This window comes from Tiliqua scincoides, chromosome 13, assembly GCF_035046505.1.
Source record: "Tiliqua scincoides isolate rTilSci1 chromosome 13, rTilSci1.hap2, whole genome shotgun sequence".
NCBI classification, from domain to species: domain Eukaryota; kingdom Metazoa; phylum Chordata; class Lepidosauria; order Squamata; family Scincidae; genus Tiliqua; species Tiliqua scincoides.
In genome coordinates this window covers 10,784,125-10,811,212 of record NC_089833.1, presented here as the reverse complement: position 1 = coordinate 10,811,212, position 27,088 = coordinate 10,784,125, and the positions used below count along the sequence as shown (strand labels likewise).

At 46.8% G+C, this 27,088-nt stretch overlaps 1 pseudogene; it reads left to right on the top strand.

Annotated features, from left to right (window-relative positions):
* The first annotated feature begins 19,421 nt into the window (after nt 1–19,421).
* Nucleotides 19,422–19,541, top strand: LOC136633779 (5S ribosomal RNA; annotated as a pseudogene).
* Nucleotides 19,542–27,088: the final 7,547 nt, after the last annotated feature.

The window sequence follows — 27,088 nt, the reverse complement described above, 5'->3', positions numbered from 1 at the left end:
TGACACCACTACTGCCCAAAATTTTTAAAATCTTGGTTAATTCCAAATAATACCACCACATTATATATCAATCAATGTGTAATTTCATGCAGAATGCAATGAAACAAACCAAGTTGAAATATATCAATTCGATCAAAAATTATAGCCAAAAAACCAGTGGGGCAGGGCAATGGTATATCACCACACCCACCTCCTGGGACATTGCCCCACTCACTGCATGGGAGAATGTCCATCACAGGGGTGATGTGCTGGCTGCCTGCACTGGGTAAACCCCAGTGACATCACTGACAGGATGGGGACCATTTCTTTATTTGTATACCTGCCCTTCCCCTTTTGCATGGGAGAAATTCAAGGTAGCTTACAAAACAGGAAACATAAAACAAAATAAACACATAAAAGCAATAAAAACTGTAAACTCTCAACAACTGCCTGTGTCAACAGTTCCCAAATTGTGGGTTGGTCATGACCCAATTTTTGGTGGTTCGCAAAACTGACAGGGCAGATTAGGCTCTGCGCATCACGGGTTAAACAAGCTGTTACATGGGGGAAGCACTGCTGCCCAATCACCATTATAGTGACACCCCCTGGCATTTATAAATCAGACAGCAGCCTCAAGGGCATCTAAAAAGTTTGAGAGCCGCTGACATGCACATCACCGTCATCATCATCATCATCAAACTTCCAACAAAAAATATCCCTCAAGAGTGAACAGTAAAATAAAAAATCACAACAGAGAAATCATACTTCCAATGGCTGGTGGAAAATAATTTTTCTTTAAAGAACAGTAGAAAGAATAATGGGGGGGCATTGAGGCTATAATCCTATACATCAGTGATACTGAAACTGTGGGTCGGGACCCACCAGTGGGCCGTGACCTGATTCTGGGTGGGTTGTGAAATTGACAAGCTGATAGCTGACAAGGATATGGTATTGAGCACTATGGACGGTGAAACAGAGCCGCATGTGCACGTTTACTCGCGAGTCAGCTCATAAAGAAGGACAGACGAAAGGAACCGCAATGCCACCAGCACGGCCCCAATTTGATGAGCACAGAGCTCAACAAATGCTCCAGAAGGTGGGCCCCCTACCAAAGTAAAAAAGAATAAAAACAGAGGCTTGAAAGCCTGGTAAAGTGAAACATTTTTTTAAAGTCCCATAAAGTTAGGTGGGTCCTGAAAGAACGCTGCTTTAAAAAGTGGGTTGGACTTAAGACAAGGCAGTTTCATGTATGCTTATCCTAGCTTGGGAGAGTTAGAAAAGAAAATATTTCTTTACTCAGCGTGTGGTTGGTCTGTGGAACTCTTTGCCACAGGATGTGGTGATGGCGTCTGGCCTGGACGCCTTTAAAAGGGGATTGGACAAGTTTCTGGAGGAAAAATCCATTACGGGTTACAAGCCATGATGTGTATGTGCAACCTCCTGATTTTAGAAATGGGCTATGTCAAATGCAAGGGAGGGCACCAGGATGAGGTTTCTTGTTATCTGGTGTGCTCCCTGGGGCATTTGGCGGGCCGCTGTGAGATACAGGAAGCTGGACTAGATGGGCCTATGGCCTGATCCACTGGGGCTGTTCTTATGTTCTTATGTAATGCAAGAAATTTTCCTCCAGAATCTCCTCCAATCCTCTTTTAAAGGCATCCAGGTCAGACACCATCACCACATCCTGTGGCAAGGAGTTCCCCAGATTAATTACATGCTGGGTAAAGAAATATTTCCTTTTGTCTGTTCTAACTCCCTCACACTGAATTTTAGTGGATGCCCCCTGGTTCTGGTGTTGTGTGAGAGGAAAAAGAGTGTCCTCCATCCATCCCCCTGCATAATTTTGTATGTCTCAGTCATGTCATCCCTCAGGTGTCTCTTTTCTAGGCACCTCTTTACTGTGTAAAGATGCATAGGACTGAGGCTCTTGGACAACTGCCCTCAGAATGGCAGTCATGCCCTTCCCCCTCCTGTGAACACTGCCAAAAGAGAAGAAAAGAAAAGAAAAAAACACTCACCAACAAGTCTTTGGCCTCATCTCCATGTAGGAACTCTTCATTTAGTGGATCTGTTAATGGGAAATTAATTGGCATTACGATCAGTCAATTGCACATATTCCCCCCACACACCCCCAATTAGCACACCCACTTGTTGGCAGAATGGCCGACAAGTTCTGCCATTCATTGTTTCGTATTTCCATGATGGAACATGGCAGTGTGTTCCCGGGCACGATGGCATTTGCGCTGCGCCGGCTGCCGCTCTCACTTGCAGAAGGGCAAGGGAAATTGCCAGGAACAAATTGGCAGATGGCAGCGATGACGACAACGGGGGGAAAGAAACTCCTGGTGCAAAAGACCGGTTTAGGCAGAGGCTATGGGTGGACTGCAAGCGGGCTTTGGGTGGACTGCATCATTGCGTGAATAGGAGCTCAGTGGTGATGTAAACACATGAGCTCATCAGGGCTACTAGTTGGTTTGGAAGGTCAAGACAACAGGCACAGTGGAGACGCTGGATCAGGGGTCTCATCTCCAAGCTTGGATTTGGCAGCCAAGAACCTCCTGAGATTTGAATACTTGTTGAGTCATATACAGGTCCATCCTCCTTATCAGGACCTGTGGATTTAACTCACGTTGGGTTCTGAACCTGCGGTGGAGGGCCAAACCTAAGCTCCTGGACACGACCGGAGAACATCTCTGGTTGCACCTGGAGGTCCTGATTGGGCCCACGCACTGATCCCATTATCCACAGATGTCAGCACCCATGGGGGTTCTGGGAACAGAATCCCCAAGGATGCCAAGGTCAGACTGTAATGCTGGGGGGGGGGCACATTCTCCTCCCCAAAGACCTTGTGCTCTTCTGAGATAATTTGCCTTCTCCGACAGTAGGTCTGGCAAGAGATATAAACCAGGTGGAGGGCAGTGGCAGCTCCTTCACTACCATGATGTTGACTCCACTGGATAACAGATGTCAGGCCGTTCCCTCTCATATGCCACCTGTGATCTCAATAGGGCTTATCAGAGGGCCTGCCCTGAACCTTGCAGCTTTTTATTTTTTTGCTGATTTTGGTGTTTTCCAAAGTATTCCAAAGTTGCAAAGTCCAGAAAGTGATTTTTTTTTCTTCAAAATTTACAATTACAAAGTTCCAAACAACACAGTCCTGGAACGAGCTGGAATCCCCAGCATGTACGCACTGCTGAAACAGAGACGCCTGCGTTGGCTCGGTCATGTTGTGAGAATGGATGATGGCTGGATCCCAAAGGATCTCCTCTATGGAGAACTCGTGCAGGGAAAGCGCCCTACAGGTAGAGCACAGCTGCAATACAAGGACATCTGCAAGAGGGATCTGAAGGCCTTAGGAGTGGACCTCAGCAAGTGGGAAACCCTGCCCTCTGAGCGGCCCGCTTGGAGGCAGGCTGTGCAGCATTGCCTTTCCCAGTATGAAGAGACACTTGGCCAACAGACTGAGGCAAAGAGGCAAAGAAGGAAGGCCTATAGCCAGGGAGACAGACCAGGGACAGACTGCACTTGCTCCCAGTGTGGAAGGGATTGTCACTCCCGAATTAGCCTTTTCAGCCACACTAGATGCTGTTCCAGAACCACCATTCAGAGCGTGATACCAGAGTCTTTCGAGACTGAAGGTTGCCAACACAATGTAGGTGATATAGGGGGGCACAGAGTCAGCAGATGCAGTCACAGTCATTACCCATGCACCCCCATCAAATCTATGCTCTAGAGCAGGGGTGCTCAATAGGTGGATCGCGATCTACCGGTAGATCGCGAGGCAAAATGAGTAGATCGAGGAGCCCTGTCTCTCCAAACTGTTAATATGTCAGTTTCGTCTAGTGACTAGACGAAACTGACATATTTCGCTGACACTAAACTGACACTGAAACTGACACTTTAGCTGCTTTTCAGGCATGCAGCAACAAAACTGACAAAACTGACTAGACTCCAGCAGGGGCTCCATACATTAAAGGGGGTGTCTGTCAGACGCTTCCTTCCCCCCGGTAGATCTCCGGGCCTTGCTGGGTTTCAAAGTAGCTCTCGAGCCAAAAAAGTGTGAGCACCCCTGCTCTAGAGGGCTTATTTACACTGCAGACTAATTAGCCTCCCTTCCTTCCCCAACAACAGCCCTAGTTCTGCAGGAAGTGCCGCTAGAACCCACCACCCAGGTAGCTTGCCTGTTTGAACTGTAGAGGTCCCCCTTCCTCCCTGCCCCAGTCAGCAGCTTCTCCAGCCACAGCAGCACCTGGGCTCTCAGCAGCTCCAGGGCTGGGCAGCCATACACCAGCCTCCACTGAGTTAGGGCGCAAACCTAACCCCTTATGTCAGTGCTTTTCAGAACTGACATAAGGGCAATGTAGCTCTGAGGCAAGAGAACAAACATTCCCTCACTTTGAGGAGGCCTCAGTGCGTGACACCCAACTGCAGGATGCAGCACATGTCCCATTGGCACCGCTGTGCCAGTGCTGGAAAGCACTGACATAAGGGGTTAGGACTGCGCCCTTAGTTTGCCATTCAGTCCATCCTCCCTCCAAACTTTCCTCCTTCTGCTACCCACAGTCTCTCTCCACGTGCTGCTTTTATCACTGAGTGCCTTGTTGCCTCCAAGTGGCTGCAGCTGTGAAGCCCACTCACTGCATTCTAAGGACCTGTTGTTAACCTTATGCTCCCCAGACTGGTCAGGGGAAGGGGCCACTGTTGACACAAGACCCTATCTCCCCAAGGAATTTTGCTCATTTCCACCACACCCCATTAAATAAAAACCAAATGAAACGGTCTTTCTTTCTTTCTTTCCAAAAATTAGAAGTGCAGAAAACGGTGTTAAGTGTTTTTATTTCATTATCACCTTTTTCTACCACCTCTAGTGATAAATTATGAAGCAACATTTGGAGGGTTTGATATCTCCCTTGGGTTTGATGATTTTGGCAAAGGTATTTTTGTGTTCATAGACATCCCCAAGGTTCACTTGTTGGACCACATAACAGCCAACGATTGCCTGAGGCTCCGGATCCAGAGGTTTGTCACTTCTGGCAATTTCCATCAGGTCAATTTAGTGGAGGCAAAATGCAGCCAAACGCCAGACTCTACTTGTACTCATCTCATTCGTCAACCTCTTCGTGACAGTCTCTTGCAGAGAAGACGACAGCAGCAATTTCTCCTTCATGCATGAAATTATTTTATTTTGACACTGTAACCAAGAAGGAAGCGACTTGTAGTGTTTTGTGGGGAAAATATTGAAGTTTGAAAATGTGACAGGCAATGTGATCCCGTTGTGAACAAAACAAGTTGTGTAAGTCCAGAAATGCTGGGTTGGATCTTACGGCTTCTCTCTTATCAGAGAAGAATATCTTGCTTTGGTGGATGATTTTCTCCAGAGCAAAAAGTTTTTCCTTTAGAGGGTGTAAGTGATAAGATCCAACCCAGCATTCTTTGGCATCACTAGAGGGGTGCAGATCTCACCGGGGTGACACCACTAGTGGCCAATATTTTGGAAACCTTTTGGAAAATTTATATTTATGAATAATGCTATCAGCTTATATATCATTGGAAAGGAAATTTAATGCAGAATGTAATGAAACAAACCACGCGGAATTATCTGTATTCTATCAAACATTATGGCCAATTAACCTGAAAAAGAAAACACAACTGCCTTATGGAACAAAAAGTTTTTTAAAACTCAAAACTGACCAAAGAGACGGATTGTTCTGAGAGCCAATGAGGTGTTATCATAACACAGCAGGGAACCAATAAGGTGTCAGTATGAGTCAGCTCTCATTTCCATGTATCAGAGCTCATACATGATCTTGTAATTTATTCTGTATGGTCTAGTAGGGAAGAAGGTTCATCATGGGGATGATGCAGTGAGTTCTTGCACTGGTTGACACAAACCCTGGTGATGTCTCTGCTTGGGACTGGACAACAGATGCAGCTGTTCAGAGAACAACTCAGTTGAAATGAGGTCACACATCCAAATAGTTAGACAGGGCTGTGTTTGTACTTCTCCAGTCACTGAGCCAGGGCTGAACTAAATGATATTCCTGGAGCCAAGGACCTCCACTCTCCAGTGAAGAGAATCTGAAGCAAGCACTGTTTCAGCTCACAGTGTTACTTTGCCAACAAGGTTTAAAAATCTGGACAAGGAGACTGACCCGAATGAGAACCAGATGTTCTTAATGATTGCTACAAGCACCAGTTGACTAACTGCCGTTGGTACTGGCCGAGAAAATGAGAGATGAGAGGGTTTCCCCGTGCTTAATTTCTCTATCAGGCCTCTGCTTTGCTCTGCCCCGTACCCCATTTCTCCTGAATTCTGGTTTAACTGGAGTAATGTGGAAATTCAGTTCTAAAATTGTAGCATTTGCTTATCTCCATTCCAATATATATTTTCCCTTCTGTGTTACCAGTGTACCCATGAGCACTGTATAGACCACAGCAAAAACAAGCAGGCAAGCAAGCAAACAAACTGGGTTGGATGGGTTCAGTTGAAGCTGAATGATTTGAATTTTTCTGGTGAGGGGAAGAGGAAATTGCTCAATTCCTATTAAACCTGGGGATGTTTGCCCTTTTCTACTTCCCAAATCCCTGATAAATACAAAGTTGCCCTAAATTAAGTCAGACCACTGGTCCATCCAGTGGTGGGCTTGAGGGGAGCAGGGGGGCAAATGCCCCAAGCACTAAGTCATAAGAACATAAGAACAGCCCCACTGGATCAGGCCATAGGCCCATCTAGTCCAGCTTCCTGTATCTCACAGCGGCCCACCAAATGCCCCAGGGAGCACACCAGATAACAAGAGACCTCATCCTGGTGCCCTCCCTTGCATCTGACCTTCTGACATAGCCCATTTCTAAAATCAGGAGGTTGCGCATACACATCATGGCTTGTACCCCGTAATGGATTTTTCCTCCAGAAACTTGTCCAATCCCCTTTTAAAGGCGTCCAGGCCAGATGCCGTCAACACATCCTGTGGCAAGGAGTTCCACAGACCAACCACACGCTGAGTTAAGAAGTCCATGCTGCACTCCCCAGAAGTACTGTTTAAGAATGCAGGGAAGCTTCAGAATGCTTTCTCAGTTGGTCCTGGTGTCACACGAGGCTCCGTAGTGCTTGGTAAGAGGACTGCAGCAGCGGCATCTGTTACGTGAAAATCCTTTTCCCTTCCAAGTTGTGATTTTGTATCTATTATGGACTAAAAACTCATGCAGGTCAAACCTCAGAATACAGGACACCCTTCCCCCAGTCCAAGGCCCTGGTAGAAGTCACAAGTTTGCACAACCTCTAGCAATGCAGGGATGCCTCCTGATTCAATCACTGTTATGCAAAACAAGCATGCACCTCCTGAGGAAGAAGTCTATTGTTCTATTGTTGTAGCTTTATCACTCTTAAGCTCCTTATGCACACTGCCTCCCTCCCCCAGGAGGCCAGTCATGGCTGATACCCAGTCATCATGTTCTTGCATGCTCCACGTGTCCTACTGTGTGTAGTGAGCATGAGCATCCAGGAGGTCACATCCGCATCATTCACATCCAGCTTCCAGGTCAGCCATAACCCTTTAAGAGGAAGCTCCGGCCACATGGTCTCTCTCTCTCTCTGGCTGCCCCCTGCAAGGCAAAGGTCCTCCACAGGACTCTCCCCTCCCCAACTGCTCCCCCGGACAGGTAACTATCCTGCGTTTCTGAAACTCTTTCCCTTCTTTCCTATCTATTCCTCCCTTCTTTCCCCATCTTTAGTTAGCAAACTGGGTTTAGCAGACTAAGGAACCCCTAAAATCCTTCCCTACAACCTGTCTATTTCTGTTTCCTTCTCAGATGCACCAAATACATAGCACATGCAACCACCATAAAAGCTAGGTACATTTTTCAAGTACTAGAACCAATAAATGTATTATGTTTACCTTTGTGTGTTTTGTAATAAAAATATAATCTTTGATTGAACATTACCTTTCTCCCATTCTCCTCTTTAAGCTACAAGGGAATTTCTTTGCATTACGCTGTCTTGCGTAATCCAGCTTGCGTTATCCAGCTTGCGACCCTGAGGTTTCCAAAAAGGGTAATATAATAATTCCCCTCAAAACATAACAGCCCTTTTTGGTAACACAGCGTGGACCTTTGCACTGGGGCACGGCGAGGGGCAGGTTCATTACTGGGTCTATCTCAGTCATACTTGGGACCCCCTGCATGCAAAGCATCTACCACTGACCCATGACCTCCCACCCATGATCTTCTGCGTGCTAGCACCCTATCTGTGGAATCCCTCCCCAGACAATGGGCACAGAGAACACTGCCTTGTACTAAATAAGACAACTGACCCAGAATTGTTCCAGGCAATTGACCCATAACCCAGCTCAGAATCATTCTGCACAATGAAACTGTATTATCTGAAGGTTGGGACCCATCAGCAGGTTACAACCTGATTGTTTGTGGATCCTGAAATTCACAAGCCGACAGCTGACAAGGAAAATGTGTTGAGCCTTGTGGAAAGTAAAACTGAGTGGAATGTGCACGTTTACTCATGAGTAGGCAAGCTGGCCTCAGTCCATTTCAAAGGGCAGGCCATGCGGAATGCAATGCCACCAGAATGGTCCCAATCCAACAAATGCACACTCCAAAAAACGCACAGAGGAAACTCCCCTGTCCTAGCTGACAAGGAAAATGTACTGAGCCCTATGGAAAGTGAAACTGAACCACAAGTGCAACATATAATCACGAATAGGTGAACATGCCTTGGCTCCTATTGAAGATTAGGCAAAAGGAAATGCAAGAACAACATGCCCCATCACCATAGTATACAGGGTAAAAACATAGGCTTGAGTAACTGGTAACATGAAACCTTTTTTTTTTTTTTTTTTTAAGACTTGAAAACTAGGTGGATCCTGATAGAATGTCCTTTTAAAAAGTGGGTCCTGGTCCTAAACCATTTGGGAACCACTGATCTACTTGAGCTGGTGCTAGCCTCCTAGGATTACAAGCCTAGGGATCTTTCCTCACCCTATGTGGAGATGCTGCAGGAACAGAACCTGGGCCTTATTACATGCAAATACCTGCTGTACTGCTGAGCTACAGTCCGGTCCCCGAAGCCTCTCTGCTGAAGTTGTATCGTCTCTGCTGGAGCAAATAACTAGATTGCAACCCATCAAGCATGCAAACATCCCCATCTCTAGTATCAGACAATTTTTCCATCTTAGTTTAAAAGTCAAGCCAGGAAGGATTAGGGGGGGTTTAACAGTCAATGCTTTATCAGTGAAAATTAAAGGGGGAAAGAAATCAATGGCAGAAATGCGGGGATTTCTCTCTCTTCTACTCCCCAGCTACTTCAGGTAAATGCAAAAAGCAAATGCTATTTAAGATTCTGGGTGACCTCTAAGGAGCAGAGAACCAAGCATGAATGATTTCGAGTATTTAGCTAAGAGCCCTTAAGGGAGATGGGCCTACTTGTAACTTCTATTCCACATTAAGTACCTTCGGAGTTTTACAAGGTCATTGCCATTCAGCGAGTATAAGGACACGCAAAGCATTTAAACAGTGGATTTCAGAGAAGTTGCCTCAGGAGTAGAAATCTGGGGAATTTGGCTTTGTTCCTAGCTGAATGGAGAGCACCCCACAAGGTGTCTTGCAGGACAACATCTAAGGGGTAGACTAGACATCAGTGTGTTTGGCAGGTATGAAATAGGACTAAACCATAGTAGGGATAGGGGGCTAAATCTTAGCCGCTGGCGCATGTCTGACCTCAAATGTACCACTTTGCATTGCACAATTTAAATTTGAAAAAAAGGCTTCCATTTGCTTTCAACACAAATGGGAACATGACAGAGCACCCTAGAAGCTGACAGGAGTTCGGGTGTGGAGATGAGACCCTTGGATTACGCTGCCCCATGTGGCAAGCTGGGAGGTCATCACAAGAGCCAAAGACTTTCTTTGGATGAATGTTTAAGAATGTCACAGGTTGAATGCAAATGAATTTCATTTGGTTCAAATTTAACTGAATGGAAAATAGATTTATCTAAGTTGAGGAAATTCCACATGGGCAGTGGCATCATTAGGGGGTTCAGAGAGTGCAGATCGCACTGGATGACGTCCTTGGGAGTGACACCACTAGTGGCCAAACTTGAGGAAACCTTGGTGTTTTTTTTTTTTTTTTCAAATAATACCATCATGTTATATACCATTGGATAAGTAATTTAATGCAGAATGAAATGAAATGAACCACACTGAAATATCTATATTCTATCAAAAGTTATAGCCAATTAACCAGAAAAGGAAAACACAACTGCCTTATGTAATAAAAAATGGACTTACTTCACTCAAAACTGACCAATGAAACTGATTGTTCCAAGAGCCAATGAGGTGTTATGATGACACAGCAGGTAACCAATCTGTTAGTGTGAGTCAGCTTTCATGTCCATGTATCAGAGCTAGCATTAGATCTCTTATTCAGCTGTGTGAGTGCCATCACGTTGGTCACTGATTTTTTTTGTTGGTTATCAATTTGTTGAGTGACCTGTACTGTTATATTTGTTTATTTAAATAAATAAATATTTATTGTGCTGTTCTATCTAGAAATAAATAAATAAATAAATAAATAAATAAATAAATAAATAAAATAAGTCGGGTGACACCAAACCAAGTAATGCCACTGCATTTAGGCTGTGTGTATGATATTGTAATTTATTCTGTATGGTCTGGTACGCGAGGAGGTTCATCATGGCGGTGATGCAATGGGGTCACACTGGGTCATGAAAGCTCCAGTGATCCCTCTGTACATGGGCATAATTTTCATCCTGTGATTCCTGATGCACAGATATGAGGCTATGAAATCTGTGATGCAACCTCAAGCAGAGGCACTGGAACTAATGAAAAGAAAAACCCCCAGTGATAAGTATGAACACCAAATCTGGGATTCAGTCCAGAATAAGTGAGGCTGAGGGTTTATAAATTCCTGGATGGAGACAGCAGGATAGTGAAAGCATACAATACTGAATGTAAATTATTCACCGCAGAATGTCTGAAGGTTCCCCCCCCCTTAAATTCAAAATATGAGAATCCATACTCCATTAGCTTGCATGCTGAGAACATGAAACAAGTTGCACCTCAGAGAGAAACATTAACCTTAAGAGAGCCTCGGTGCATAAAAAAAGGATTAGGTATGTAATGAGTAGTCATGATGGAGTAAATACTCTAGAATCAATGAAGGATCTATGGCTTTCAGATTCTTTTAAGAAAAGGGAAGGGATGACTTCACTAGGGTTTGGGTCACCCAGTGCAGGAGGCCAGCGCGTCACCCCCCTGCAGTGGGCGGGGCAACACTCCAGGTGGTGGGCGTGGTGATCTACCATCGCACCGCCCCCACTGGTTTTTTGGCTGTGCCTTTTGATAGAATAAAGATATGTCAATGCAGTTTGTTTCATTGCATTCTGCATTAAATTATACATTGATTGATATATAACATGATGGTATTATTTTTATAAACTGTGATTTTAGTGATTTTGGTCACTAGTGGTGTCACCTCCCCTCCGGGTGTCAACTTACTAACACCCTATTGGTGCGGTTCTCGAACTTTTAGCACAGGAACCCACTTTTTAGAATGATAATCTGTCCAGGACCCATCATAAAGCAAATTAAAATAAATAATTATAAATAAATTAAAGTAAAATAAATAAGGAAAAGCCAGCCCTGTTCCACCAAGTAAATTTTCTCTGTAGCCTGCCTTCAATAACATCCCCCCCCCAAAAGCATCAGTAAGATTCTCACCCCTACCCAGTTCAATTTACGTTCTTATATTTCAGGCATATCACTATCAGAACCCACCTGGCTTTACAAGTCTGAGAGCCCAATCCTATGCCTGTCTACTCAGAAGTAAGTCCCATTATAGTCAGTGGGGCTTACACCCAGGAAAGTGTGGATAGGATAGCAGCCTAAAACAGAAAAAAAATTCACCTTACCCTGTCAAGCCTCTGTTTCATTCTTTTTATGGGGGGGGGGCTGCCTTCTGGAGCATTTGTTGAGCTCCAGTTGCATCAAATCAGGACCATTCTGGTTGCCTCACATTTCCCTTTGCCTTACCTGCCCAGGAGCCAAGGCACATTTGCTTACTCATGAGTAAATACAACCATGTGGCTTAGTTTCGCTTTCCAGAGGGCTCAATACATTTGCCAGCTTGGAGGGAGGGACCTTCTTCTCGGGTGTTTTTGGGGGCTACGTTCATTGGATCAGGACCATTCTGGTGTTGTTGGATTCCTCTCAGCCTGCCCTTTCAGAGGAAAGAAGGCACGTTCACCTAATCATGAGTAAACGCGTGATATGGCTTGGTTTCACTTTCCATTAGGCTTCATGCATTTTTTGTTTTCTGGTTTTTTGCCAATAGCTTTTGATAGAAAGGCGATATTTCACTCCCTTTTTTGCATTGCATTCAGCTAGAAATTCCACATCCAACAGTATATAACATGATGGTATTACTCCTAACCAATGCGATTTTAGTGCGTCACCCTCCCAGTGCGCATCACCCCCCTCTTGTGCCTCACCCGGTGCGGTCCGCACCCCCCGCACTCCCCTAGCGATGCCACTGGCTGAATGTTAGGCTACCAGTGTGTGGTATGAAAATTGAAATATGTGAGCAGAATGGGTGCAAACCAGAAAAAAAGAAACTTGTCTAAAGCTAGGGATAACCCTATCATGCAGCAAGGTGGTGTCAGATCAGTGGCATAACTAGGGGGTGCAGTGGGTGAGGACTGCATTGGGTGATAACCTCAGGGGGGTGACATGACACCACTACTGGCCAAAATTTGGAAAATCTTGGTATTTACAAATAATACCATCATGTTATATATAATTCAATGGGTAATTTAATGCAGTATGCAATGAAACAAATTGTGTTGAATTATTTGTATACTATCAAAAGTTACAGCCAAATAACCGAGAAAAGGAAGACACAACTGCCTTATGTCACAAAAAGTGAATTTCCTTCACTCAAAACTGACCAATGAGACTGATTGTCCTGAGAGCCAATGAGGTGTTATGACACAGCAGGGAACCAATAAGGTGTCAGCATGAGTCAGCTCTCATTTCCAATGGTTCTCAAATGTTTTAGCACCGGGACCCATTTTTTAGAACGACAATCTGTCAGGACCCACCAGAAGTGATGTCATTAACCTAGATGTCAAACCTGGAAGTGACATCATCAAGCAGGAAAATTTCTATCACCCCCAGATGACAAAATAAATCAAATAATTAAATAAGTAAATCAAAAGTTTCCAATGTATAAGTTTAAAAATGTCTTTAAAAGAACCCTCCTAACCCTACCAAGTAATTACTTATCTGTTTAAAAAAATTTCCCCAACATCCCAAAGGCTGCAATCCAATTCACACATACCCAGGAGTTGTTGGCAACCTTCAGTCTTGAAAGACTCTGGTATTGTGCTCTGAAAGGTGGTTCTGGAACAGTGTCTAGTGTGGCTGAAAAGGCCAATTCGGGAGTGACAATCCCTTCCACACTGGGAGCAAGTGCAGTGTGTCCCTGGTCTGTCTCCCTGGCTATGGGCCTTCCTTCTTTGCCTCTTAGCCTCAGACTGTTGGCCAAGTGTCTCTTCAAACTGGGAAAGGCCATGCTGCACAGCCTGCCTCCAAGCGGGCCGCTCAGAGGCCAGGGTTTCCCACTTGTTGAGGTCCACTCCTAAGGCCTTCAGATCCCTCTTGCAGATGTCCTTGTATCGCAGCTGTGGTCTACCTGTAGGGTGCTTTCCATGCATGAGTTCTCCATAGAGGAGATCCTTTGGGATTTGGCCATCATCCATTCTCACGACATGACCAAGCCAACGCAGGCATCTCTGTTTCAGCAGTGCATACATGCTAGGGATTCCAGCACGTTCCAGGACTGTGTTGTTTGGAACTTTGTCCTGCCAGGTGATGCCAAGAATGGGCCAGAGGCAGTGCATGTGGAAAGCGTTCAGTTTCCTCTCCTGTTGTGAGCGAAGAGTCCATGACTCACTGCAGTACAGAAGTGTACTGAGGACGCAAGCTCTGTAGACCTGGATCTTGGTATGTTCCGTCAGCTTCTTGTTGGACCAGACTCTCTTTGTGAGTCTGAAAAACGTGGTAGCTGCTTTACCGACGCGTTTGTTTAGCTCGGTATCGAGAGAAAGAGTGTCAGAGATCGTTGAGCCAAGGTACACAAAGTCATGGACAACCCAGGAGTACGCCCCATTGATTATTATTGTTAAGATGATGAGAAACAAGGGGTTTCCCACCCAATGTGAAATCAAGAGGGAGTCAGTGGATGGGAAAGGGGTGATGACATGATCAATTTGATTCCTGCACCAAGAGTTTTGAGGGTGCTGGCAGTAAGACAGAGATGCAGAGATGAGCACATAATCCAAGGTACAGAACGATATGTGTGTTGTTGGCATCCTTCAGTCTCGGAAGACTATGGTATCGTGCTCTGAATGGTGGTTCTTGAACAGAGTGTCCTCTCCAGTGCACGAAGCCTCCGTAAAGTAGGTATGGAGGATAGGCTGTTACCCATGCAGCAAATCCCCCCTCTCCACATCGCTGAAATGGTCCAATGGAAAGGCAGAAGCCAATACGGTTGGTTCCAGCGGCGTTGCAGGAGTTGCCAGAACGTGACTGTGTTCAGCCATGAACTGCCTCAGGGACTCCGGCTCCGGATTTTGCCTCGAGGTTGACTCCTGAAGCCTTTTCCATAACTGGATGTAGCCACAAGGCAGTGGAGGTTTGGGATCAGAGTTTTCCTTCTCTCAGATGAGCTGCCTTCCCAGGCTGACGAGTCCCATCAACCCAGCGGCTGTTTAGTTGCCTCTTACGACAAGTACAGCCAAACTGAGGGCCTATTCTTATCCCCAGCCCCCAGGGGAATGATCGTTGAGACATTATTAACTGTTATCTAAGAAAGGGAAGCCTGCATTCTAAGCCCTTTCCCCTATGGCACTCCTTATCCATGTACCAACGGCTTCAGCAATAGAGCATAGCAGTTTTTCCAAGTCGAGAGAAATACTTTATTGTAAGGCAAGAAACGAACTCAGTGGCGCCTTGGCCTCCATTAGCTAGGCATAGAGGGAGACCATTTCAGCGGCTTTTTCATGTTCTTCCCCTGTGCTAGAGCAGCCTTGCAAAAACTCAGTTGGTTTCCCTCTCCCCCCCCCCTTTGGTTTTTCATTCCAACCACCGCAAGATTTCCATCCTGAAGCTTTTCAGAGTGTGAAAGGCCAAAATAAAATATAAAAAATAAAAATAAAATAAAATTGAATTTCAGGAAACATTACGCTCAAGTCAATGTTTTGTTACTCTTCCACAACACCTGCACAATTAAATGCTTGAAAGGCCCATTATTCCGCTGGCATTGTTCTCAACAGGAGGTTCTTTCAATCTAGAGATGTCGCGAGCATCCTACCGGCGGTGGCATAGCTAGAGGGGGGAGAGTGCTAAGTTTTGCAGGCACCTGAATGCACCATGCAAGCAGCCCCTCTCTCCCCTTTGGAGCCATTCCTGGCAGTGGGAGCAAAATAGAGGCATATCTAGGGGTCCTATGAGTACCACAAGAAACCCCACCTCAGGTACCACTGGTTGAGAAACACTGCCCCATAAGTTAAACTTCAGGTTCATGAAGTTCATAGAGCAGGGGTCGGCAACCTTAAACACTCAAAGAGCCATTTGGACCCGTTTTCCGGAGGGGAAAAAACCTCAGGAGCCACAAAACCCTTTTGACATCTAAAATGAAGATTACACTGCATATATAGTAGTTTTTTTTTTACCTTTATGCTCTTATAGGTCCCATTTTTATAATGTAGCACCCTCTTATAGCTTTTAGTTAGTTTTGTCATACATTCTTGTCCTTTGTTTTCAGACGCCTGGTCCTCTATGGTGTTTAGCCTGATTCCAAGGCCATTCTCTGCCTGGAGAATTATGCCCACTTTAAGCAAATTAGCTCCCCTTCTTTCCCCCAACAAATGACCCTGCCAGGGTAGCTCACCTGCTCAACCTGCAGAGGTCCTCTCTCCTGCCAGCAGTCTCCTGCCACTACAGCAGACCATGGGTCCTCAGCAGGTCTTGGGCACAGCAGCCACACTTCAAACTCCAGTGTCTCTAGCAGTTCATTAGTCACAAAGTCAGTCAGAGTATCCAGGGCAGAGTCCAAAATCAATAAGCCAAGTCACAGTCCAAGGTCAGATTCCAAAGTCAGTCAAATCAGTCAGAGTATCAAAGTCAATGAGCCCAGTCAGTCTCCTCTCCAACCTGTACTCCTTCTCCAACCCACAGCCCCCTTCCTGCCTCAGGTGCTCCTTATATCCCTGAGGGCCCTATTGCCTTCAAGTGGCTGTAGATGTGCAGCACACTCTGCTGGATGCCCAGGCCTTACCCTTAAAGGGGCCACTGATGACACCACATCTACCTCCTCACCAGATCTTCCAGGATTCCAATACATATGGCAGTTATGACATCTGCTTATCTTACATGGATACTAAAGAACTCCCCCCACCTTCCAGAGGCACCCTGCTGGAAGGAAAAAAGGACACAGACTCCAGAGGTGGGGAAGAGAAGAAGCCAGAGCAGGAGGTGGGGGGCAGCCACAGGCCAGCTTCTGCCCTGCCTGCCCGCCCTCCCTCACTCAGGCTGCAATCCTCTCCACACTATCCTGGGAGTAAGCCCCATTGACTACAGTGGGACTTCTGAGCAGACAAGCTGGTTGGAGCTCTCAAGTGGCAGTCCTCTCCACACTTTCCTGGGAGGAAACCTCACTGACTACTTGTGAGTAGACCTGCACAGGAGGGGGCTGAGGCTGCAGCTCTCCACACCTTCCTGGGAGGAAACCCCACTGACTACAGCAGGGCTTACTTGTGAGTAGACCTGCACAGGAGGGGGCTGAGGCTACAGCCCTCCACACCTTCCTGGGAGTAGCCCAGGGACTACAGCGGGGCTTGCTCGAGAACAGACCTGCGCAGGCTCCCACTCACCTGTCCTTGCGCTTGGCCTTGAGCAGGCTCCAAGGCTGCCATCCCAGGCACCCTTTCCTGGGAGTAAGCTTCATCCGCTGTAATGGGGCTTACAACTGAGTAGACTCACAGGATGTCTCCTCAGCTGTGGAGGAAAAGCCTCTCCTTGCACTGAGTGGGGACCTGCAAGGGCTGCAAGGGCTCGCAATGGCTGAGGAGGAGGGCAGCAGCATCCCGCTGGAGAGCTGGGGAAGGGAAAAACAGGGAGCTTAAGCCTGCAGAGCGGACAAAATTGAAAAGGGAAACCAATGTGGGGCAGGTGGGGGTGAAGGGAGAGGGGGGCAGTGAGCTCAGGGGGCAGAGGGAAGCAGCCTGCCCTCCCAACACAGGTGCCTCCTGTTACCCCCTTTGCCACTTTCACTGGGAGGAGCCACAGCAGACAGCTGAAAGAGCCACATGCGGTTCTAGAGCTGCAGGTTGCCGACCCCTGTCATAGAGTGTATGGTGGAGAGGGTTCCCTGGAACCTCACCCCATTTTTCCCATGGGGAAAATCATTCAGTATGATTCAGTATCTGCTAATTCAGTATCTGTTAGATTTTCCAGGAACCGAACTCTAGTGGATTATGAGAACTGAATGTATGTTTGAATCGCGTTGATTTTAATGGATTCAGCCCATACTTAGGTTCCCCCGCCCCCCAGATCTGAATTTCAATGTATGCCCTGCTGAAATTGAGGGAGCGTCAAAGTGCTTAGTCTTGTCTAAAGTTACCCCTGGGGTATGGGAATTACAGAGTAACTAAACCACAACCAAACCACAAAATCTTGAATTAGGAATCAAGTCTTTTAAAGGAAGAATATGTGGTTTCCAGGCTGACTTCAGTGCTGGCGGAGAAACGAAGCACCCAGTGATGCAATTCAGCAAAGTCTAATTATATAGGGTGTGCCTAAGGACATAAACTGGCCTGCAAATAATTTGTAGTGACTTTCCAATTGCACAAGGATTTGTCGGCTGGAATGTGTGCGGTAGGCAGCTGTGGGCTTTACTCAATGGACTGCGATTGTGAAAGGCTGTTCCTCAAGTGTTTGGTGTCAGGAGTCTGTCAGGGTGGGCATGATCCAAGGGCCTGTGCCCACTATGGCTGGTCAGGAGGGTAGGAGAAAGAGGAGCTGCCACTGAGAGATTTGTCGGTTCTGCCTTTCCATCCTCTGTTGCTACCCGCAAATCTATATTCAATGTTGGAGAAAGCAGGACTCTGAGGCTGGGGTGAGGAGGAGCTGGTGGCATAAGAAGAGGGGGGTGGAGGTGACCACAGGCGCCAGGCTGCAGGGGGGGTGTCCTCAAGGTTGCCCCAAGGTGGGGGTGACCCTAGCTGCAGCTGTGATTTGGCAAGCACTGGATGCAGCCGTCCACAGGAGAAGTTTGTTTATTGGTATGATTATATATACAAAGTTATATATAAGTATACAAATATAAATACAGGTGGTGCCCCTGGATCCGTGGGGGATCCGTTCCTGGACCCCCCGTGGATACAGAAAACCACAGATAATGAAATTCATGGTTTTCCAGCTCACTGGGGCTCCAGTCACATCCAGAGCCATTCTGATGCCTGTGGAGGCTATACACACTTCTTAGCTGGCCATTATTGCATTCATTTCATGTCATGACTATTTCTGAGAATAATTTAATAATAGGAGTGGCAAAAAATTTATGGGGCCTTGGTGCCAAATGACCTTGACATGTCTCTGGGGGGAGCTGACACTGCCACAGGTACCTTTCATTTGTCAGTGGGAGGGGGCGTGCTCCACCCACCCTGTTCAAAATGGTTGGCAACCTTCAGTCTCAAAAGACTATGGTATAAGCCTACAGCACCCGGTATTCCCAGGCGGTCTCCCATCCAAGTACTAACCAGGCCTGACCCTACTTAGCTTCCGAGATCATGGTATAAGCCTACAGCACCCGGTATTCCCAGGCGGTCTCCCATCCAAGTACTAACCAGGCCTGACCCTGCTTAGCTTCTGAGATCAGACGAGATCAGGCAAAATAAACAGAACCATTTGGGGTAGGAGTGAGGAGGCAGTGCCTGCACGTAAGGTAATGGGGCAGAGGTTGGAGCGGGTACCGGATCACTGTCTTCCACCTGTTCTCATCCACCTGGCTGCTTTCTTGAGCAGTAGCGTGAGTTTAGCCAGGAGGTGGCGCCAGTGGCTTCTTCCACTTCCCCCCTCTAGCCATGCTGAAGGACGAGGTGAGGCTGCAGTGGCCCTAATTGTCTTTCTGCTCCTTCTCATACAATGGGAAGAGGATCTCATTTGTCAGTCCCTCTTTCCAGAGGCATAGCTAAGGGTGGGCAAGGGGGGTACATCACTTTGGGTACCACACCTCGAAGAGGTGCCAACTTGCGCACCTGACAGCAGACCCAAAGTGAAAAAAAGCCAATTGAAGCGGTGGTGCACCAGGAGGGAGATGGTGGTGGGCAGAAACAGCCCCCCAAATTGCTGCTTATTGCAGCAATTGTTACCCTGTAGATGCCTGATCTCGTCTGATCTCGGAAGCTAAGCAGGGTCAGGCCTGGTTAGTACTTGGATGAGAGACCGCCTGGGAATACCGGGTGCTGTAGGCTTATACCATAGTCTTTCGAGACTGAAGGTTGCCAACCACAACCACGCTGGGGTACATTGAAACACATGAACCCCAGTCATAGCCTGCAGCGGTACAACCCAGGCCTAGATTCACCACCCAAGTGAGAAGGTGGTCTTAGAAACAGCAAGGCAAAGGGTGGGCTGCCCCACCGAGCAATTAAACAAAACCCCACTGCTGTTCTCCACAAGTGTTGCCATATTTCTTATCTGCAGTGTGACACAAAGCACACACCAAGAAATAACCAGTTCCTCCCTCTCGCTCCCAACTATATTCATTAACCTTTCTAAGGGCATGATCCTATGCAGGTTTACTCAAAAGTAAGTCCTATTGAGTACAATGGGACTTACTCCCAGGAAAGTGAGGTTAGGATTGCAGCCTAAGCGTTGTTGATTTGGGCAGAGATTTAGCCTCCTGTTTCCCATTATGTACCAAGGGTTTTCTTCCGCTCCTCTGGAATGGAAAGGCAAACCCTCTTTCTCGCTCCCTGTACATCGCGGTTTCCAGCCTCAAATGACACAGGGCATGTCTAATTATGGTACCCTACCTGTTCCCCAAGCCACAAGTGATGTTCTTCAAACATTTCCAGGCTTGTCAGGGTGGATTGCTTCATCATGCTCTGTTTTTGCCAGGGAACTTAAGAGAGAGGGAATGACTCACTTGGCTTCTACATTTTTAGCATGTCTTCAGGGACGAGCAGTACCTTATGCTTCCTGGCATGGCACACAGAACTTTTCAGATGCGTGTTAACTAGTGAAGGGCTACCTGTGGCTTGTGCATTGAGGCTGGGAGTCACCTGAGAGTATTCAGTTCTCTGGGACCACAGCACTGAATGCACAAAGCCGAACTACATGTTACACTCCACCTTGCGTCTTGAAACCCCAGACTAGAGATGTGTGGTTTGCCTGAACACCACCCCAGTCAAAACACAAGGCAAAATCGTGGGTAAAAATTGGGCCACATGTACTGAAATTAATGTCAACCAATCCAGATATGCGGATCCACAGATCTGGGGGGGGTGCCCCCCAACGCCCATTACAGTGCCGTGGTTTTTGTTTAGTAGCACTGAAAGTGCTGGTGCTTCTTGTTTTAAAAAAACAACATTCTTGCTGAACTGAAGTACATGGTGTGCAGGCAACCAGCCTGTGCACTAGAGGCAGAGTTAGGGCCAAATCCTGAGCCAGGGCAGCAGTGGCAGTCACCGTGCTGCCTCAGAAACCACCGTGGCAAAAATGCCATAAGGCATTCCTGCGCTGGCAGAGAGGGTGCAGCATTAGTGCTAAGGTTCACGCCAGTTTGCACTGGACCTAATTGCCGAGAAGACGATGGTGAAGTGGGGCCAGCGGTAAGTACTACTGCCAGAGAGGCTTTTGGGGGCAGGGGGAGGGTGGGGGAGGACAGGAAGGGGGCAGAACTCTGTGGGGGGGGGAGTGTGGGCCACAGGGAGGATTGGGCCTGGGAGAGAGGATTGGGTAGAAATGGTGGCAGACTGCCTCTTGAGATTTGTTCGTGTTCCCCCTATGTCTTCCTGCTTATCTCAGGGTACACACCAATCCCTAGTCCTGCTCCGTGTCTCCCACCAGTGATATAGTTAATAGGGGGCGGGGGGGGTACAATCACCCTGGTACCATGCCTTCAGGGGGTGGCAACTCACATCCTCTGTCTCCCACTATATATGCCAGTTGCAACCAACTTTACTACGAACACCACACCTTTAGAACTGTCTGGGGGTAAATGAAAAAAAACCCCTTACCAAAAGTTGATTGGAAACCAGCTAGTCTCAGACTAGCCCAAAGGGTGGGTGGTCTCAGACCAGCTAGTCTCAGACTAGCCCAATGGGTGGGTCGGTCAGTTCATCATAAGGCTGAAAGATACTCACCAGGGAGGGGGCGAGCCAAACTACCTGCTGACCAGAGTTTGCCCCCAGCCCCCATAACACCCAATTGGGTGTTCCAGGTCTCCCTGTCTGCCTCATGTGAGGCAGGAACTAGGCAAAGTCAATGCATTTGGGAGCTAAAAGTTGTAACAGAATTGAGCCCAATTTCTGAATGGGTCAATTGCCTGATTTTTTTTAAAGCCAGGCTCAGGTATCAGGATTCTGTCCATATATCACTGCATACGTTTTGGAAAGACAACAGATATTGCAGACTGGCAGAAAGCTTTGGGAATGACAACTGAGGAACTCTGAACAGAAAAAAAAAATGCATGAACTTCTTTAAGTGCTTCTCTTGGGAAATTTCATTTTCAGGTTTTGAGCAGATGGTACGAAACACCTGTGTAGATTCAACACATACGTTGAAAAGATAATGGGCTTGTAGCCAAGGATGTGGGAATACAAGATTTTGTTTTTCCTTTGACACATTTGTGATACTCTTCTCAGAATGGGCAAGAATGCTGACCAAAAAAAATAGAAAAGAAAAAGCAGGGAGCCTGTTCAATGGACTGGCTCTCTCTAAAGCACCAGGAGAGGCGGCTTTTAGATTGCCTCAGGGGCGTGTCACTGAGCTCTCCATAGATCTAGGTGGGGGAAGAATATTTTTTATTCATTTCCGGGGGGGGGGGGGGAAGAGTGAGAGTCTGTGGTTGTTTTCAAGCTTTCATGTGGCTGAAAGCCTGGACCAAGCTTGGACCTCACCGCATGACACTTGCTCTCATATACACTTGGTTGGTTACTTCACCGTACTCCCCCTGCACTCCTTCTCCTATCTGTTAGGAGCACACCCAATACTGAGTCTTGACTCAGTCAACTCATAAAGTCATGAGTTTTTTCTCATGGCCTCAAGGCCACAAGGTCTCGAGTCAGCCCCGAGTCATTGGCAGGTGTGACTTGAGTTTCCCACGAGTCACAAAAACCCATTTTTTGGGACTCGAGTTCAAGTCATCTGTGGCCCATCCCTGCATCCTTGCTTAGCAGATAATTATGCACAGGAAAGAATGATGCTTTCCTACTTCTTTTAATATCTCCGGGGGACACACACCATGAATTAATAATCTATTTTGTCTAATATGCCATTCTTTTGCAAGATGATATTCCAGTCATCCCACAGCGCATAATCTTCTCGTTTTTATTGCAGCTCACTGTAATTATGCTTTTTCCATTAGAACGCTTGTGCCTTTTATGGACATACCTGAAAATTAAATTGGATGAAATTCTCTCTCTCTCTCTCTCTCTCTTTAAACCGTGATGGGGAAAAATGAGAAAAGTCTCACATACACCCACATGTCAGATCTGTGTACATGCACAATGAGCAACTGAAATTCATTTGCAAACAATGGTCTGTTAACATAAGGTCCATTTATCACTTTCCTTGTGGAAAAAATACCAATGAAAGCTACACAATTAAAAAAAAGGAGGTATTAGAGGAACACAGACGATAACCCCTCAATGGTTCCTCCCCCGCATTCTCCACACTGCACCTCAAACTACATGACTGAAGCACAACATTTTCCACAATTCCCAATTAATCACACATTACTACATTAGCTGGAAACAAAGCCTTGTGGGTCACGGATGAATGGATGACTCATCATCCAATACATAATAGCATTTACCCAGATAATTTTTGATGGTTCAACTTTTCCACCTTCACCGAAACAGCCTTGTCAAGTTGAAGGCTTTAAACAGGTCACCAAAATTGTCACCAATCTCTACAATGACCCAGCGAGGTAGGCCAACTTTCTAATAGGTTAATAGCCGAAGGGCACAATCCTAACCGACTTTCCAGCACTCATCTAGCAGCAATGCAGCCCCAAGTTAAGGTAACAAACATGCCCTTACCTTGAGGAGGCCCCCTTGACTACCTCCCCACTGCAGGATTCAGTGCTTGCCACATGGGCACAGCTCGGTCAGTGCTGGAAATTTGGTTAGGATTGTGCCCAAAGGGTGCAATCCTAACCTGCCCTGGAGCAGGCAGGCCAGCAGGCCTGCCCTTCATCCAGAGCAGGGTATGGGGCCAAAAGTGGTGCAGGCTGGAGCAAGGGGAATTGCTTTGCCTTACCCCATGTTGTGCTGCAGCAGGCCCAATTGGTCTACTCAGATCTGTGCCACTTTAAGAGGCTAGGATCTGGCATAACTGCTGGGTCCTAGCCCTGCCTTCTCCTCATCGCCCACCTGCCCACGGAACCACCGGCCGCTCACTCTGAAACACCACCACCTAGTGGTTAAGAAACTAAGTTAGAATTGTGACTTACCCCATTTGAATCTTGCCTCTGCCATGAAATGACTCTGTGGTCTTAGGCAAGCCCATCTCTCAGAGCCTCACTCTTCTCCACCTGCAAAATGGGGATAATAATATTTTACTGGGTTGTTGTCCTGATGCAGACCTTACAATACTTGGCTAGACATGAAGAAGAAATTGTTAATTATAAGAGCTGCCTTATAAGACATTAGAACAGTCTGCCTCATGCAGTACTGGGCCCTCCCTTGTTGGAGGTCCAAGAAGATGCTGAAGCAGTTGGCTGTACTGGGCAAGTGGTTGGAGCAGATGACCTCCATTTTCCTTTGGATGCTAACATTCTATGAAAAAGACACCCTGGAATCACAAGTGTGCACAGAGAAGCAGAGAGCTGGGTCTCTTTCCACAGTCAACTTGTATGTTCAACCAGTTGGCCTGCCAAGTGTCCCTACATCCTGTAAAGTTAAACCAACTGTATTCTCTGTGTGTAAGCTTTGTTACTTACTTACTTACTTTGGTAAACCTTTATTGGCATATTGGAAGTCCACAGACAATAATAAATATAACATAGCAAATAGATACACTTTACCAGGTATCAGCTTCTGGCCTTTGCCATAGAGACTACCACTAAAAATTCCGCCACCAAGTTGGTGATGGGAGGGGAATAATCGCTAAGAAGAATTGGGAAAGGATCAACAAGGGAAACAGGAAGAGGAGAAAGAAAAGGGCCAAATAGGTGGGACCTGAGATTATGATGGGCGGGGCACCGAAGAAGGATGTGGTCCAGGGTATCTGGTTCAGCAGAACAAAACAAACATAATCTATTTGAACGGGTTTTTTTTAGAAAATCTCCCTTGGTATATTGCCAATGGAAATATGTACTTTGATGAGGCATTGTGACAAAGACTCCCAGAAAAAAAGTGGGTTTTAAAGAGCGATCTGAAGAAAGTTAGAGAAGAGCCATCATACAGGGAGTGTCAGGAGAGTTAGAGCAGATTAAAAAAAAAAAGTCTTTGCATGTAGTTCCCAGCATGTATTGAGTCTGTGGATCTCCTTACCACAGGATGTGCTGATGGCTCCTGGCCTAGATACCTTTTATTTATTTTATTTATTTTTCACATTTTTATACCGCCCTTCCTCCAAAGAGCTCAGGGCAGTTTACACAGCTGCTCCTCCCCTCTTTCTTGTCCTCACAACAACCCTGTGAGGTAGGTGAGGCTGAGAGAAAGTGACTGGCCCAAGGTCACCCAGGAAGCTTTGTGGCTGAGGGGGGGATTTGAACCTGGATCATCCAGGTCTAAGTCCACCTCCCAAACCACTACACCACCCTGGCTCTCAAGAGGGGATTGGACAGACTGATGGAGGAAAAGTCCATGGTTACAAGCCATGACGGGTATATGCAACCTCCTGGTTCTAGGTGTAGGCTACCTTAAAATGCCAGGTGCAAGCTTCCTGAGGCATCTGGTGGGTCACTGTGAGATACAGGAAGGTGGACTAGATGGGCCTTTGGCCTGGTCCAGCAGGGCTCTTCCATATGTAGGGAAGGAGTTCCAGCGGCAGCAAAGGAAAAAGGATGGAGGTATTTGAGGGAGTTGGAGACCTGAGGATGGTGGAGCTGGAACAGGTAAATGAAGCTGGGAAATCTACGGAGGACTTCAGCAGATGAGCTGAATGCTGAAGGTCTCCTTAGTCCTTGGCACTTCTTAGTTTGGAAATTAAGTGCTAAGGAATGAAAGGGTCACGAGAACAGGAACTAAGCCGTTGAACAGCTGGTTCGTTAAAAGTACCAATTAATCATTGAATGCTTTCTGCTTTTCGATAAAACCTGAGCCGGGGGAGAAAAAGGGAAATAAAATGAAAAGGTTTAAGTCAAAGTGACAGATCAAAAGAGAAAGGGGGGGTAAGGCAGGATGGGGGAAAGAAAGCAAGTTTTATTAAACTTCACAGCTCAGAAACGGACTGCTCTCCAGACTTTTAATATGGTAGAATTGTTTGTCTCATATTATCTCCTGACTGTGACAGCCACTGCTTTGTCAGCTTTCAAAGAAATTATGCGTGGGCTGCTCTTTTCTTTTCCCCCTTTTCTTTTTCCTTTTGTCAGGTCTGATTCCTCTTAATAACACTTAGCACTTTCCATTTTCCTCACATGCTCATCTATCTTCACACCCTCTTGGAATGCACTGCCAGAGGCCTCCTCCTCGCCCAGCTGCTGACATTGGCTGCTGCCCGCGGGATTTATGGACAGGCCGCTTGCCAGCAGATGCGCAGCACTAGGACCTGGGAGCTGGGTGAATCTGGGGGGTATAAGAATGCAGCAACACTGTGTTTGCCAGGCAGAACGGCGTCCAAAGCCTGGTTCCCCTTCGGCCTCTGTTGGTTAGAGAAGTAGGCTCTGTCCCTGGAGTCAGGCACTACAGTGAGAATGGAACTAGGGTGTTTGCATCCTGGATGACAGTGACCCAGTCAAATGCATCCCAGTCATTAGGCATGGACACTGGACATCCCTTGAATGGGGGGGGGGCGGCCAGACCTCAGAGCCACCGAAACAGGAGGGGGAGGCACTGGCGGGTGCAGCAACCCCACGATCCAGTGCCCCCCTTCATGTAGTGCCCAGGTCATGTGCCCTACTTGCATGTGCCTGGATATGCCCCATGGTCTATCTAGCTCAGAGTTGTCTGCATGGGCAGGCTTCCACTTTCCAGGGTTTCAGACAATAGCCTTTCCCAGGTCTATCCAGAGATGCTGAGTTGTGACCTCTTGCAGACAAAGCAGCCACCTTGCCACTGAACTACGATTCTGTCCTCCAGCAAAGCGGGGAGCAAGCTGTCCTGAATGGAAACAAAGCTCGCGTTAAAAGATAGCTTCGCAGCCGAGTCTCCTGCCATCATGCCTTCAACGGCTTGTCGGCCATCACTTTCCATTTGTAAGCCTCATATGTAATCAACGCACATTTGGGCAGAGGGAAACTGTGGAAACCGGTTGCCCTGCCAATGTAAATGTGCTTTAATGAATTAGCCCTTTAAGCTGTGGCTTAATTAGATGATTAATCAACTTAATTGGTGAGGAAAAGAACTGGTTAATCTTTGACTATTTAATTGCCATTATCTCTCTAAACTTGGCATTCTCTGCTGAACTTAACTGCTTGTCTTCCAAACGAATGTTCAGCATTCCTTCATTTAAGAAAATCTTTAAAAGTTGGAAGTCAAAACAGTGGTGTAGCTAAGAGATATGGCACCTGGTGCCAAAACATTTTTTAACACCCCCCCCCGGGTGTTAACACCCCTGAGAACCAGATGCTCAGAACAACCCCAGGAGGTGATTTGGGATGTAGGGAGGCCTGGTTTTTGCTAAAACC